The sequence below is a fragment of the Centruroides vittatus genome, unplaced genomic scaffold (assembly GCF_030686945.1).
Source record: "Centruroides vittatus isolate TY-2023 unplaced genomic scaffold, ASM3068694v2 contig_726, whole genome shotgun sequence".
In the NCBI taxonomy this organism is placed as follows: domain Eukaryota; kingdom Metazoa; phylum Arthropoda; class Arachnida; order Scorpiones; family Buthidae; genus Centruroides; species Centruroides vittatus.
In genome coordinates this window covers 906,017-920,991 of record NW_027122463.1, presented here as the reverse complement: position 1 = coordinate 920,991, position 14,975 = coordinate 906,017, and the positions used below count along the sequence as shown (strand labels likewise).

The following is a 14,975-nucleotide window of genomic DNA, read 5'->3' as shown; positions in this document are numbered from 1 at the left end:
AAGAAGCTGTTAGCACGCTCTTGCAAGCATGTAGTTTAAATGAACCATTCTCAATACTTTTTGATCACAGCAGTATATATACCTTCACATTTTGTAAAAATGCTTTTAGTAAATTTCGACAAAGAAAAACTGTTTGATGAGTTCATAATTACCAGTTAAAAAACAAAGATAACTTGCAATATTACATAACTCGCACCTGCTTTCAAACATGAATAACTTAAGATTATAAATACAAAAAATATGACAAAGCAGCAATCTTAATTAGTAATTTATAGTAGTATTAAGATTGGTATTCTATTATTTTTGCTACCAAAAACTTTTAATGTTTAAAAATATTTTTTTAAATTTGCATAATCAAAAGATACATAACTACAGTAATTGATAAATAAATAGCTTTTAAGAATAATACTTTAAAAATTAAAATTTTTAACTTTAAATTGATGATTTTATATTGCGAGTCTAAGAAATTATGTAAGTAAAGCTTTTAATTAAAAATACAAAATGAATTTCTAGACTAGTTTCCAAAGGTTGTGAATAAGTTACATGCTATAATTGCTGTCTATCTGAATTTTCTAACTTCACTTCTAGGCTATATTCTATTTTCAAAATATATGAAATATAAATTATTAACTAGCATTTATATATTTTAAATATAAAATTTTTTAAATATGAAGATGTAATGATTCAAAATTTATTTTACCTTGAAATAATGAAATACATATATAAATACACAATAATTAATTTTCTGTTATATCTGGTCTGACACTGGAAACATCACAATTGTTATTTTTCTGCTAATAGTTAGTTACAAAACCTATTTTTAGAATGTTACAAAACTGTATATTGGAGACAGTGAAATTTCTTCCAATATACACAAGTTTTTTCTATGCCAATTACAAAAACAAATTGTTTTCTAACATTCAAAAATATTTATATAAAACAGTTTATCTAACATTTTAATAGCTGAAATGTCAATGTTTAAATAAATTAATATTAATTTTATACAAACTCTGTATGGTTAAAATAAATTCAATATTTAAAAATTCACGAAAAATACAGAATTTTTCTAAATGCTGATTTTAGTGCAAAATACTAAAAACTAGTAATAAAGATATTAAAGGATTGATATATTTCAGTACAATACACTATATTTTATCTAAATATATAAAATTACTTGTCCTGACTGACTGACTAATTGATTCATCATCGCCCAGAGCAAACTGCTGAACCTAAAGAGGTGAAATTTAGTACACAGCTAGGGTTTGTCATAAAAATGCACACTAAGAAGGGATTTTTCAAAATTCCCTGCAAGGGGAGAGAGAGAGAGAGAGAGAGAGAGAGCATTAAGGCTTAACCTGAAGAACGGCTTCGACTGTACTATTTTAGATGCAATTTTTTGTTTTCGACTACTTAGATGTATTAAATTGATAATATTTATAACAATGTCTAAAATGTTTTTATATATTTCAATTTTTTAACCAAATGTTCGAACCATTTTAAATTCGAATTTGTTACTGCATATTGGTTCGATTATAGAACGATTGTAAACGTTCCAGAAAATTGATCAAATTGAAAACAGTTCGTTTGATTCTCGGCAATTCTCATCATTCTCAGTGGTAGGTGTTATATAACAATTACTATGGTCGTTGAAATACTGAATATAAATGGCGTTTGCTCGCAAAATCCGTGCGGCCGAAGTCGCGGGTAACAGCTAGTATACCATAATATTATGCAATAAACATACGATGCCTCGCATCTATACATAGCCTACATCTTTTTCATTTCATTGCCTATTTTATAAAAAAAAAAAAAAAACAAGAGGTATTTTCATGTAAGATTTATCTAATTATGCCACAAATTACTTTTTTAGCAGCTTTCAAATTAGCCTAACTGTGTCTTTTTTCTTGATTAATTAGGTTTAAAGAATTAACAATATTCAGGTTATTCAAACATATCTAGATCATCAATTAAGCTGATCCATAATTTATTAATACCAAAACAGGATAGGGGAGTTGCAGATGATAAACACAGGCCATTTCTTATTAAAAATTTTGTTAAGAAATATAGATGGGTATTGTAATGTGGAGAATCCTATTTGTAAGTTTTTATTTGTTAATTCCTGTACTTGCCCATGTTTCTTGAAATATACTTACACATAATAAAATAGCCATTTCTTTACATGGTGCTGTCTATATCAACTGGTGTCCTATTAGCAGAAAAGTATTTTAATTTGTTTACATTAGTTCGTTTAATTTCTGGTCACTCACAATTTTATCATAAAATTTATTCATTGTAAGTTGTAGTTGTGCTTCATAAGCATTACTTTCATGTCTAATTTTTGCTTCTCTTTTGATCACAGAGAATTTGTGAGTAAAAATATTCTTTCCATAGAAGTTGTAGTTACTGAAAAACAAAGGATTAATTTTATCAAATTATTAAAATCTTGAAATTCGAATATTTCTTCACATTTTATTTTGACCCATCTCTCAGAAACATTTTTCTTTGTTTTTTTCTCAGATTTTTTCCTTTGTTCCATCTCTCCACATGTTTGATTATTGTCTTTATTAGTGCCTGTTATTAAATTGTCTAATTTCATCTGTATCAGTAATATATTACTTAAATTTGTTGGAACTATTCTGTAACCTACCTATGCCATTTCATCTTAGCAGTATCCAAATTTATGATCTTTATCAATTCAGAATTAACACTTTCTAAAAATCACAAGTTCAGAATACAATATACAAACTAGAGAGCTAAGTTTCTTGATTTTCAAAAACAGGACAAAAGTGAAAACTAAAACAACGGGACAGCTGGGACAAAGCAAAAGATCGTACCGTCCCATTCAAAACCGTACGTCACCCTATTAATGATGTATCGAATTAAGCAACATACCTTTAACGGCAAGTGAAGTTGTTAAAGGTGCATTGCTTAATTCGGTAGATTAACTACAGCAGCTAGTTTGATCTTATCAAAAATAATTTCTAAACATTTTCGAAGTAAACTTCGGACTTTGGAAATAATCTTTGCATCTCAATTTACAGATCTAAATAACCAAATTCCACTCTCGGTTAAATCTCTGCTTCCAAAAAAAGTTAATTTTTGCTTTTGCTTCTTTGACTGGCATATTTAATGAAATTTACATTGCATAAAAATGATATACAGTAGTCTTATATTTTAAGAATTCAATACAAACTGTCTATAAATTACGTAATGCAGATACGGGTGGAGATATGCAGGTAATTGCTATGACGTGTCACAAGGGGTGGAAATATTTACAAAAACATTATATAATACTACGAACTCGGCCGTCAGGTAACAAAGTTTTACATGCTGTTTAGCGAACCGTATTGTCATATCGTATTTACATCACTGCTTTGTACATTATACATGCAAACCATAGAGTAATTTTGGGAGGTTACGGTCACCCGTAGAGGTACAGTTCCTTTGACTTTTTTGTTCCTATCGGAGTGCTCTATGGCTCTGTTAAGGTCCCAACCATCACATTCGGCTCTCGAATCAAGCCCTTTTCAATCAACTTATGAACTTATCATCGTAATTATGATGAAAAATAAAAAAAGGTATAAATCTGCAACATTTTGACATATGACATTTCATTATCTGCAACTGCAATCTTAAGTACTTCTTTTGGTCTTCAAGATGATCTATTTTTAGCATTCTGCAAGCTTTCACGTTTTTAGGCACCGATTTAAGATTGATGCTTATAAATTCGACTTGGTATAAATTAAAGCATACATTTCTTATTTACAAATTATTAATTTTAAAATGAATTTCTTAAAGAAAATATGAATTGATTTTTATTTACCTGTAATTGAAAAATCTTATTTGTGGTATAGCAATTGGTGAAACTACGACTTTCGATTTAACCCACTTAAACATAAAGAAAAGCGTTTCGCATTCTTTCATCTCAGGATACTTTCCAATTTGAATCGGATTACTAAACACGTGCTAAAAAATTGTCTAGCCGTCATTTGTAAATAATTCTTAAAACGCACAACAGATGGCGAGATCGTCGTTTGTTTTTTTCTTATTATTTTTTTTCTTCTGTAATAATTTGTCACCATTTTTAAAAATTAAATATAACAACAACAATTATTTTTATTGTTTAATTTTATAATAATTTTGGTTTGAAAAATTATAATCTCCAGCACTATACGCATTCTATATGCTTTTTAACAGCAAGATCTTCCATAGACTTACTATAAGCGTTTCCCGGGAATATTTATTGCTAGACGGTTTTGAAAACATGTTTACTCGTCAAACAACATTTAATTAGCAATTTACAGCTCACAACACGATTAAAACAAGCGAATTTATAGCGATTGTCTACATTCGATTTCCAAGATCATTGCCAAAGGGGCGGGACATTTTCCAGTAATTTATAATTAGATTGTTTTCACAGGTCGCTGACTGAAGAGTATACGTAAAAAAAAAAAAAAACGCCAACCAGAACTTACATCGCCTAATATTCAAGTTTCTCTGAAAGCGCTGTACTTGACAGATCGTCCACGTGTTACTTGCCGCATTCCATCAAACAAAATAATTAGGTTCGACTTCTAATGTCTTTAGATCTAAACGTCCTTGATTCCGAATGTCTATTCAAAATGACAGCATTATTCATTTGAAGTTATTGTTAAATAACTACTCTCGACATTTTTCCGGTATATATGAAGACACACTCAATAAACCGTTTTTTACGGGATAAAAATTTCTTAAATGATATCGAACCATGTACAAATTAATTCCTTGTTTTATCTACAATTATCAAGAGAACTTTGTAACTGTTGGAATCTTATTCAGTCTCCTCTTTTTCGTGAAAATAATGGAAATAATCCATATCTTTGTTCTTCGCCGGACTTTTCCAGTAGACCTTAGAAAATATGGAAAATATGCTGTTGTAACCGGTGCCACGGAGCGAGTAGTAACTCAGATTTTACTGGTTAATATTTTTAAATTTCTATGACCTTGCCTTTGAACTTCCAATTGGCACGTTCGTTATTTAAGTGGTTTGTTAAATACATTCGACTTCTTTCCGCCACGAATATATACTTATAGACGTTGAATGTAATAAAACTCCTTTGTTAACTTCAAAAAGAGGTTTTCCAATTGATCTAGAATCATGTTCAAGTTAATTCTTTATGTTCTTTGCAAGTATCAAGAGAATTTTATGATTGTGGGGATATTATTTATTCTCTTAACATTTTTTCTTTTATTCATGAAGACAATAGAAATAATCGATATCTTTGTTCTTCGCCGAACTTTTCCAGTAGACCTTAGAAAATACGGAAAATATGCTGTTGTAACCGGTGCCACGGACGGAATCGGAAAAGCATTAGCTCATCAATTAGCCAAGAGAGGTTTGAACATCGTTTTGATTGCTAGAAACCAGAAAAAATTGAAAGATACAGCTGAAGAAATTCGTTTAGAAAACGTAAAAGTCTCGAAAATTCTAGTGGATTTCAGTTCTGAAAAGATTTATTCTTTGATAGCTGAACGACTGAGACAATTGGATGTGGGAATTTTGATCAACAACGTAGGTCAAATATTTAATTTACCTTGTAAATTTGCTCTATTGGACGAGAGGGACTTGGTGAGTTTGATCAATATCAACATGTCATCGGTACTAATGATGTCGCGCATCTGTCTATCCGCGATGGATTCAAAGAAAAGAGGTATAGTCGTGAACGTATCTTCATTATCTTGTTTAAGTCCTCAGCCTTTGATGTCTGTCTACTCCGCTTCTAAATCATTTGTCACTAACTTATCTTTGGCTCTCAGTTACGAATATCGCGACCATAACGTCTTCGTTCAATGCCTTATTCCCTCCTTCGTCACAACCAAATTACCTCATTACAGCGGATTCTTAAGTAATAGAAGCATTTGGTTACCCGATGCAAACGAATATGCCTTGTCAGCCATAAAAACAATAGCCACGTCTATTTTGACCACAGGCTATTGGTCGCATGAGCCTCAACGTATCATATTCCAAATCTGTCCTGATTGGATTAAAAATGTTATTACAAATTTTATATTCACGAAATTCGATGATAGAAGCTTGTAAATTGCAAATGATTTGTATTTTATCTTGTATTTTTCGGTCTATTTTAAATAAATATTACCATCTTGCTGTATTTTATTTATGTTATCGTTGGTATGTATTTAATGTAGGCCTAATCGTTTATGGGATTTTTAAATCAATCTTAAATGTGATTACATGAAATGACGTCCACAAATAAACTCAATAAGATCAACATTATTTGGTAGAAAAATTATGCTTATGAGCGGTTTGATTTAACAAGAACCGATTTTTCTGTTCTAATCTTGAATAACAGCTACTTTACAAACTAAGCTAATAATTATAGAAGAAGAAAACTAATTTCATCACATTATGGGCCGTCCATAAATTACGTGAGAGCGATTTTGGCCATTTAGACCCCCACTCACCCCTGTGTAAGAAACTAATATTTTCTTTGACTCCCCTTTCCTTCCCTATCTTACGTAATATTTATAAATAATTTTATAGAACGATTTGGTTAATGTTACCTTAGGTAGCCAAGATGGCGGCACGAGTCTGATTTCAGCAAGGAAACAGTGAGACGCTCGTTCTAACCTAACCTATTCTAATAATTTGGTTGCTAATAATTATGGTAATTTATTAGAATAGGTTAGGTTAGGTTAGAACGTGCGTCCCCACTGTTTCCTTGCTGGAATCAGAGACGAGCCGCCATCTTGGCTACCTAAAATAACATTAATCAAAGATTTTAACAAAAATAAATTTCTTTAATGAAACCCTAAAAACGTTAGGTCCAAAATATATAATTATTAATTAGTTAATTAATATGTACTATTATTTATAAAAGACTATGTGAACAAATTTAAAAATATAAAAAAATTAATAAATTCGAATGAACAATTTATTTTAAGAACTTTATTTTTTTAATTATTAACAATCTTTTTATTGTTATCATTAATCAACGTCATAATATTCATTTTTATATTAATTTTAATTTTCACAAAAGGACCAAAAAACTTTGACAGAAAAACTAGCTAGTGCACGTGTAAACAGAAACGTTATCTATATATATATAAATATATAAAAACGAATGTATGTTTGCATGCTGACTGTCTGTTTGTCCTTCACCCTCTTGCTCTGGCGGAGTGTCGAAACACGAGGAGGCGATAGGTCTTGGCCAATTCCAAGGTGATTGGGGAAAATTTTCTTGTATTATTTAAAAAATTCGTATAAAATCAACTGTTTCTATTAAACTTATGAAAACAAATAATTCTGATATGGAAGTATGTGTACTTTTATTTGATGTATTATTTATTTGCTTATACAGTAGAGAGTCGTTAATCCGAACCCCGGTAATCCGAATCGCCGGTTATCCGAACGATTTGCAGTCGGACTGTGACGTGCTGAATCGAACGTTTTTGATACTAGATTTACTTCTAAAGTATAATTTTCATGTTTTTATATTTTTCAATGTATTTATTTTGTTTGTACAAAATAAAGAAATAATTGAGCATCAAACACAAGACCGTGTTATTTATTAAACACTTGGCACTTTTCCACTTCTATTAGTTGATTGAGCATCAAACACAAGACCGTGTTATTTATTAAACACTTGGCACTTTTCCACTTCTATTAGTTGATAGCTATCAACTAATAGAAGTGGAAAAGTGCCAAGTGTTTAATAAATAACACGGTCTTGTGTTTGATGCTCAACATATAAGAAAACACGGTTTCAAGAATACCTAAATGCAAAAATAATTTTTAACGATACGATAGCCTCGATTATTATTATAAAAATTTTCGTTAGGCTTAAAATCGACGAAAATTCAACACGAAGCGACACGCAACGGAGAAAAATTTGAACATCGGCCAGATTAATATATTTTTTCGTACATAATCGGTTATCCGCAAGGTATATAGGTTATCCGAACAAATCACTAATCCGAACAATCCCAGTCCCCAATTGATTCGGATTAACGACTCTCTACTGTATTTTGTATTATTTTTATAAAAAATTCGTATATTCTTGTTTACGTTAATGATCTGTAAATTAATTGCAATTTTATATAATGTAATTAAATTTTAAGTTTGGTTAATGTACTATTTGATAGTATACTATTAATTCTATGTTATATTAAAGTATTAGTTTATTACATTTATCGTAAATTATGTTAATTTTAATTTTAGTAAATATTCCAACGGTTCTTTTTTATCCAACTATCGAATCGATAGTGCTGCCATTTTAAATACGTTTTAAACATGTACAGTACGTATATTCTACATGTAGAATATACGTACATGTTTATTAGGTATGTTGGTAATTGTGCATATTAAGGGAATATGAATTTTTTAAAATTATGTTATATTAAAAAGAATGTACATTTACTAGTCGTTCGGAAAACGCATAACGTTTTTCCGTCTGACCCGTATATAAAGAGCTATAAACAAAAAATCATAGGACTATTTACCGATTGTGCCCCGTTTGAGACGCCATTACTTAAGCTTGCCGTCGTCGTGGAGGTACACACTGGACGGCGGATGCACGCGAAGCGTATCACGTGACCCAATTTCAACGTCACTCAGTCACGTGACTTGGTCTCTGACGCGTTTCCGGCAGCTTTTCTTCTCGCGGAATAATCAGTTCTCTTTGCACTAACACGTCATAGAGCAAACCAGGTCTTATTATTAACACGTGATTAACTCTTGTCACTTCGAACAGCTCGCGGATTACAGTTTGACAACTTTGTCTAGTTTAAATTCATCATTCTGACTGAACCATTAATAATTAATGTTTTTAATACATAAAAATTTTAAAATATTTTTCTTTGTTCGATTCTTTAAAAAATTTTTACTTATTTCTTTAGGAAAGAAATTAAAAATCTGTATAACAGTTACAGTTTAAATATTTAAGAATAGAATACAAACACAGCATTAAAGGAAGAAAAACATTTATTATATTACATAGTTCAATATACAGTAATCTAAATTACGAAAACAAAATAATTTTTTTTTTTTTTTCAAAAGGATAGCCCTGAAAAGGGCTGTTTGTAAATACTGTAGTTGCTCGCAACTTCCACTAATATTCCGGGGGATAAAGCTTCGCAGCGGCAAGCAGCAGATGGTGGAAGCGCTCACTTAAATTGTTATATTTAGCTTTAAAAAGATGTTCCGCTAAATAGCCTAACACTATGCTCTTCTCGTCGACCGCTGTTAGGAACGTTTGACCGGACTGTGCGCCACAATCTTTCAATTGTGTTTGTATGGGCGCCTGTCTGGGGATTAACAAAGTTGTATGCGTGGTTGACTGTTAGATGGCGAAAGCCTTCATTTTGGAGGCAATCGTAGGCCCTCCAACAGTCACTGATAATTATTGTGCCCGGAAGCACCCACTCCTTCAACACATTGAGCAACCCTCCAAAAATCCACTGCCCTGGAACTATTCTCCCTCTGTTGTATTTTCTCTTTCCAAATTTTGCTTCGTCGATTTCCACCACTCGGTCTTCTCCTCCAATTTTCTCAGACGTTGTCATCATATCGTGGATATAAACCTCTCTGAGGAAAGAGGCCTAATCCACGACTGTACGCGAAGAAACACCGAGTGTTTGTTGCAGAATATTTTGTCTTGGAAGCGGCACGATTACAAGCTGATTAAGAAGTCTCCACAGGGTAAGGAGCGGAAGACACGTACCTCCAGAAAATGTCCCACACCAAATCGATTTAGACCAAATGCAACTTGCCGCACGTTGCCTTCCTCGCCGGACTAGCTTGCCACAACGAAATCTTCCACTTTCTCCCGCAATTAAAGGATTGTCACACCGACCGCAATTGGTTTTGTCCCGCCAAATGCCGTGGCGTAACAATTCCTCTTTTATCCGGGCGTCCGAGAAGTCCATAACCTCGTGGAATCGCAGTTTGCATCCTGAGCAGATAGAAAAACTTGGACTGGCCATTTCAGAATGAAATCGATGTTTAAATTCGTAGTACACTTTTCCAGTGATCACAAGCGTCTAACCCCTTTCCTTTCCTTTCCTTTCGCTTGTTTGATATGGAGATTATAGCCTTTGCGGCTCTTTCTCCGACCGACGTTGCCAGTTGCTAAGCGAAACGACCAGTGAGGCTAATGTAGCGCTCCAGCGCCACCACGTGGTGACTAGGAGTGATGGAGGCCGGCGGCCAGTAGATAGGCGTCAGCGTGCGCACCAGAGACATGTTAAGGGTCATCGTGTTGCCTAGGTCCTTGCGGGCTAAGGCATATTTAGGGCAGTCTAGCCAGTAATGAAGAGTTGTTTTCGCCGCCCCACAATGGGGGCACCCCGGAGAGTCGTGAAGGTGTCGTGAGTGAAGGAAGGCATTTAGCGCGGCCGTCTCGGTCCGGAGCCAGGCCAATAGTGTCTCCGCGTGGCGAGACGACGCGCAACTGTAGCTCCAGGGGGCGAACGGGCAAAGGTGGTCCCAGCCTTTGCTGCGGAGCACCGCTGACCAGGCATCCGTCAGGGTGGTGATGGTGGTGTCCCGTATGGCCCGGGTGAGGTCCCGTGGCGTGAGGGGTTTCCAGATGGATCCACTGAACGGGTCGCGGCGGGCCGCTTTGTTGGCTGCCTCGTTAATTGGAATGTTGGCATAGCCCGGTGTCCAAGCGATGATGATGGGCGCCGTGTGGGCGCAGACGAGAGCTGCGAGATCGATGATGATGGGTGGTGAAGAGAACGAGACGTTGGCCATAGCTTGGATGACCGAGTGGCTGTCAGAAAAGATAACGGTGGGTTTGGCAAGCGGGGCGCTGATGTGAATTGCGCGCAGGATGCCCTGGGCTTCTGCCCTGAAGACGCTACAGTAGTTGTGCAGGGACCAGGCCTCTGTTTTGTTGGTGTTAGAAAAGACAACGCCAATGGCGGTCTGCGTACTGGTTTTGGATGCATTTGCGCCCAGATAGAGCCAGCCCGGCCATTTTGCGGCGACTGTCTCCCGGAAACGGACGCTCGTGACGACTGGTGGGTCGGTGGATGAAGTGGGGTAGTCGTCTAGACTGATGTGTGGATGGACGCTGGCAGTGCTTGGTGGCACGCAGCGCTGGCGATAAATAAGTGACATCATTTGGCCTTCCCAACGGTATCGGGATATGACCCAGTGTACGTATGGTTCTTGGTGTCGGCGCCAACGATAAAAGTCAAAACTTGAGGCGTTTTGGTAGAGGTCATGTAGTGGGCTGAAACTGCCCCTCGAAATTTGAGCCGCCGCACGGGAGAGTGTTCTGAGGCGTAGTGGCACATAACCAGTCTCTGTGTAGAGGGATAAGAGAGGGGTCGTCCTGGGCACTCCCAGCGCCGTTCGTAATGCAGCGTGGAGCGGTTTCTCAATGCGATTTATGGCTGTGGGCGGGGCGCCATCCAGAAGCGGCGCCCCGAACTCCGCCATAGGACTGAGAACCGTAAAGAGAAGCCTGAGGAGCTCAGCTGTACGAGCGCCGTTATGGCGGGAGGCGAAGAATTTTAGGAAAAATCCCGCTCTGGTCAGTTTTGTGCGCGTGAAGGTCTCGTGGGCCGTCCACGTGAACGTATGAGAGAAGTGCATGCCCAGGACACGTATGGTGGTGCGTTGCGGAATACTCCCCGATGGCAGGGTCAGCACCACTGGCGGACGGTTATGTTTGGGTGACAGGTCCATGACAGCGCTTTTTGTTGCAGAGAAGGAGAGGCTCCATCTGGCCGCCCAATGGGTCAAATGGTCAAGCGCGTTTTGCGCGCGGATGGTGGCCTGAGTGGGGTTGGTACTCGTTACGATAAGAAAGAGGTCGTCCGCGTATAGGACTGCCCTGACGCCCAGAGGAAAGTCCTCCCAAAGGTCAGCCATGTAGCAGGTGAACAGGAAGGGCGCAAGAACGCTGCCCTGCGGGACGCCCTGCGTAAGAGTGTGGAATGAGGACAGCGCGCCTCTCCAGCGGACCTGGAAAGTGCGCTGGAGCAGGAATGAGGAAAGCCAGCGCGACGTCCGGCCGCCGACGCCCATGGAAGACAGCTTTGCCAGAAGGCCATGGTGGCAGACAGAGTCATATGCTCTCTCCAGATCGAGGGCGATCAGGTACGTCCAACGGTGCTGTGTCCGAGCTACAGCAATGTGGTGATGTATGGAGATCAGCGCTTCCTGGATGCCACGATAGGGTAAGAAGCCAAAATGGTGTGGGTGGAAGTGGTTTGTGTGCATGGCGTGCACCTGGAGGCGGTGCAAAACAAGGTGTTCAAAGATCTTGGCGAGATGAGGCGTCAGGGATATTGGCCTATACGAGCCGCAGCTCGTGGCGGGCCGGCCCGGGTTTTGCGATGGGGATGACTGTAGCTGTTTTCCAGTCTTGGGGACAAGTCCCGGAAATCCAGAACTCGTTGAAGAGGTCTAAAAGGGAGGGGAGGCCGGCGATCGGGAGTGCCCTTAAAGCTCGAACGCTGATGCCGTCCGGGCCGGGCATGGTGTTGCGAATCCGGCGGAGTGCGTGGACCAGTTCCTGGATGTGAAAAGGACGGTCGTCGCTTATCGCTGTGGGCTGGTGGGGTGCCGAGAGGGGAGCGAATGCTCCAATTGGGCGATTCCTCCCGAAAAAGTCGGCCAGTGCCTCCGCCTGTTGAAGCGGTGTTAGGAGGGTGGTGGGGGACTGGATGCTGTTCTGGATATCCGCTGTTGTAGGTGGGCTACGCAGCCGGCGGAAGATCCGAAAAAGTGTAGAGTGAGAGGGAGGGGACGCACATATGCTGTTCCACCACTCGCGGCGGGAATGGCGGACCTTGCGACGAAGCTCGGCCCCCAGTTTTTTGTAGGTATTCCACCAAGTGATCGATGCTAACTGATGGCCTGCCTAAAGGCGCGGCGTTTCTTGGCCCGTAGGCGGCTGCATGCTGGGGTCCACCAAGGGGGTAGTCCCTTGGGAGGGGCTGCGCGACCTTCGGTAGAGTCTGTGAGCGCCGCGCGAATCTTATTGATCAGCGAGTGGTAGTCGTTGGGGTGAGGCTCACCCTCTGTCCAGCTTTGGCTGATTTTGGTAGCATACTTGTCCCAATTCGTGTGCCAGCGTATCCGAGAAACGGCCGGGGTGCCGATGGTGCCTGGTATAGACATATTAAGCAGCACCGGAGCGTGGTCGCTGGTGAGTGTATCGGCGCTGGTGCTCCAGGCAATCGTCCCCATAATATCTGGTGAGCATAAGGTTATGTCAATGGCTGAGGCGCCACTTTGGCGAAAATGGGTGGGTTCCCCTGTATTAAGGCAACCGAAATCGGCTGTCATAAGCCAGTTGGATAAGGCTCGGCCCGCCCCGTCGGGGCGCCCGCACTCTTCGTCCCATAGGGGATGATGTGCGTTCCAGTCTCCGCCGATGATGCGCGGCCGATGATGGTTGTGTGTGAGAGCATCTAGCATATCCTCGGTAAGGTCCCCGTGAGGGGCATAAACGTTGATGACGGAGAGGGGCGTCCCTGTTACGTAGATCAGTGCTTCTTGGTATTCGAGGCCCTGAATGGTGGGGTTTTGTGAGCGGTATCGGACTGGCCAACGGTGGGCTATAGCTGTAAGTAGGCCGCCTCCCTGGGCCGAGGTGCGGTCTGCCCGAAACAGAGTGAACCCCGGGAGTGAAAAGAGGATATCTGGCGTCAGGAAGGTTTCCTGGATAATGATGATATCCGCATCGCGATACCACTCTGCGGTTAGGAGGAGGTCGCGTTTTGAGCAAATCCCCACGCGTTCCATTGAACGATACAGAGAGTGTGTTGATAGTTCGGAGAATTAGCCATTTGAGTGTTGTGTCTTTTGTTGGCGGCGACGGAGTTTAGCAGACTCAGCTGATGTGGGCGCATTGAGGTTCTCGTGGGAAGGAGCATGGGATGGACCTGGAGTCGATTGGGATTCCATGTCCGACCATGGGTCATCCGTGTCGGGCGTTGTTGTTGTGGTTGGTGGGTTGTGTTTGGTCCCTTTCTTCTTTTTGCTTCGCTGTGTGTCTGCTGTTGTTTCTGCCGTGAGGGAAGGGCGTTTGTTTGGTATTGGTGTGACCATTTCCTGTTCCGGACCTAGAGGTCGTTCAGGTGGGGACGATGTCGAGATGGGCGTTTATGACCGTGGGTAGGCGATTTGACAGAGATTCCGAATCTCCACTCGGAGAGCTTCCACGGTGGACTCGAGTTGGCTAACTCGATGTAGGAGGGTCGTTAGGTCCCCCTGCAAGCCATTGGTGGAACCGGTTGTATCGCGGTCCCGGCGAGGAGGCTGGCCACCAACCTCTCGCACAGTTTTGGTGGCAGCGGATGCCGCCTGGGCGAAGGTGCGGGGGGGCCGCGTTGGGTTCGCTTAGCCTTGGCGTATGATACGCGCTGAAGGGCACTGAATTTTAGAAGTTGTGCTTCATGGCGGTAGATCGGGCAGTTTGGGGAATCGACGCTGTGTTTCCCCCCACAGTGCATGCACCCACTGTCTGTAGTGGAGCAGTTGGCTGGGTCGTGGTCAGCCCCGCAGTTGGGACAGCGGCGACGTCCCTGGCAAGTACGAGCGGAGTGGCCGAAGGATAGACAACGTCCACACATGCGCGGTCGGGGGATGTAGCGCGTGCATGGGTAGCGCTGGTAATATATTGTCATGTAGTCGATCGGGGCAGCTCTGGCCACCGACACGAGACGGTGGGACTTGGGAGGGTAGTGGTGTCCTCAGTTCACGTGAAACGGCGAATTTCGATGACCGGGTGATTGGCCGCTGTGAGGGCCTCGTATATTTTTTGTACTGTAATTGAGGGGTCGACCCCCCGGAGGAGGTATGCCGTGAGGGCTGAGTCCGGGGCCAGACGACTGCGGACAGGGGATCCGGCGAGGGTGTCGATTTGGAGAGCCGCCTCGGCGGTGTGGGAGTCCCGTGTCTTCAGGATGAGAAATCCCCCTCGGGAGTATCTGACGTCTGTGAGTAGGTCTGGGTA

The 14,975-nt window shown here is 40.4% G+C and overlaps 1 protein-coding gene and 1 pseudogene across 3 annotated transcripts in view; one reads left to right on the top strand and one right to left on the bottom strand.

The window, feature by feature from the left end:
* Positions 1 to 8,550, bottom strand: part of LOC136980830 (rab9 effector protein with kelch motifs-like) — a 37,493-nt gene extending 28,943 nt beyond the window's left edge. The window contains exon 1 of one of the 3 annotated variants that reach the window (XM_067277028.1): positions 8,500 to 8,550. The gene's annotated coding sequence lies outside the window, so the exon portion shown is untranslated. Of the gene's footprint in view, positions 1 to 2,267; positions 2,323 to 3,823; positions 3,997 to 8,499 lie in introns of those variants that run through there. The other 2 variants (XM_067277026.1, XM_067277027.1) reach the window with 2 other exon arrangements.
* LOC136980802 (inactive hydroxysteroid dehydrogenase-like protein 1 pseudogene) lies at positions 5,136 to 6,154 on the top strand (annotated as a pseudogene).
* Positions 8,551 to 14,975: the final 6,425 nt, after the last annotated feature.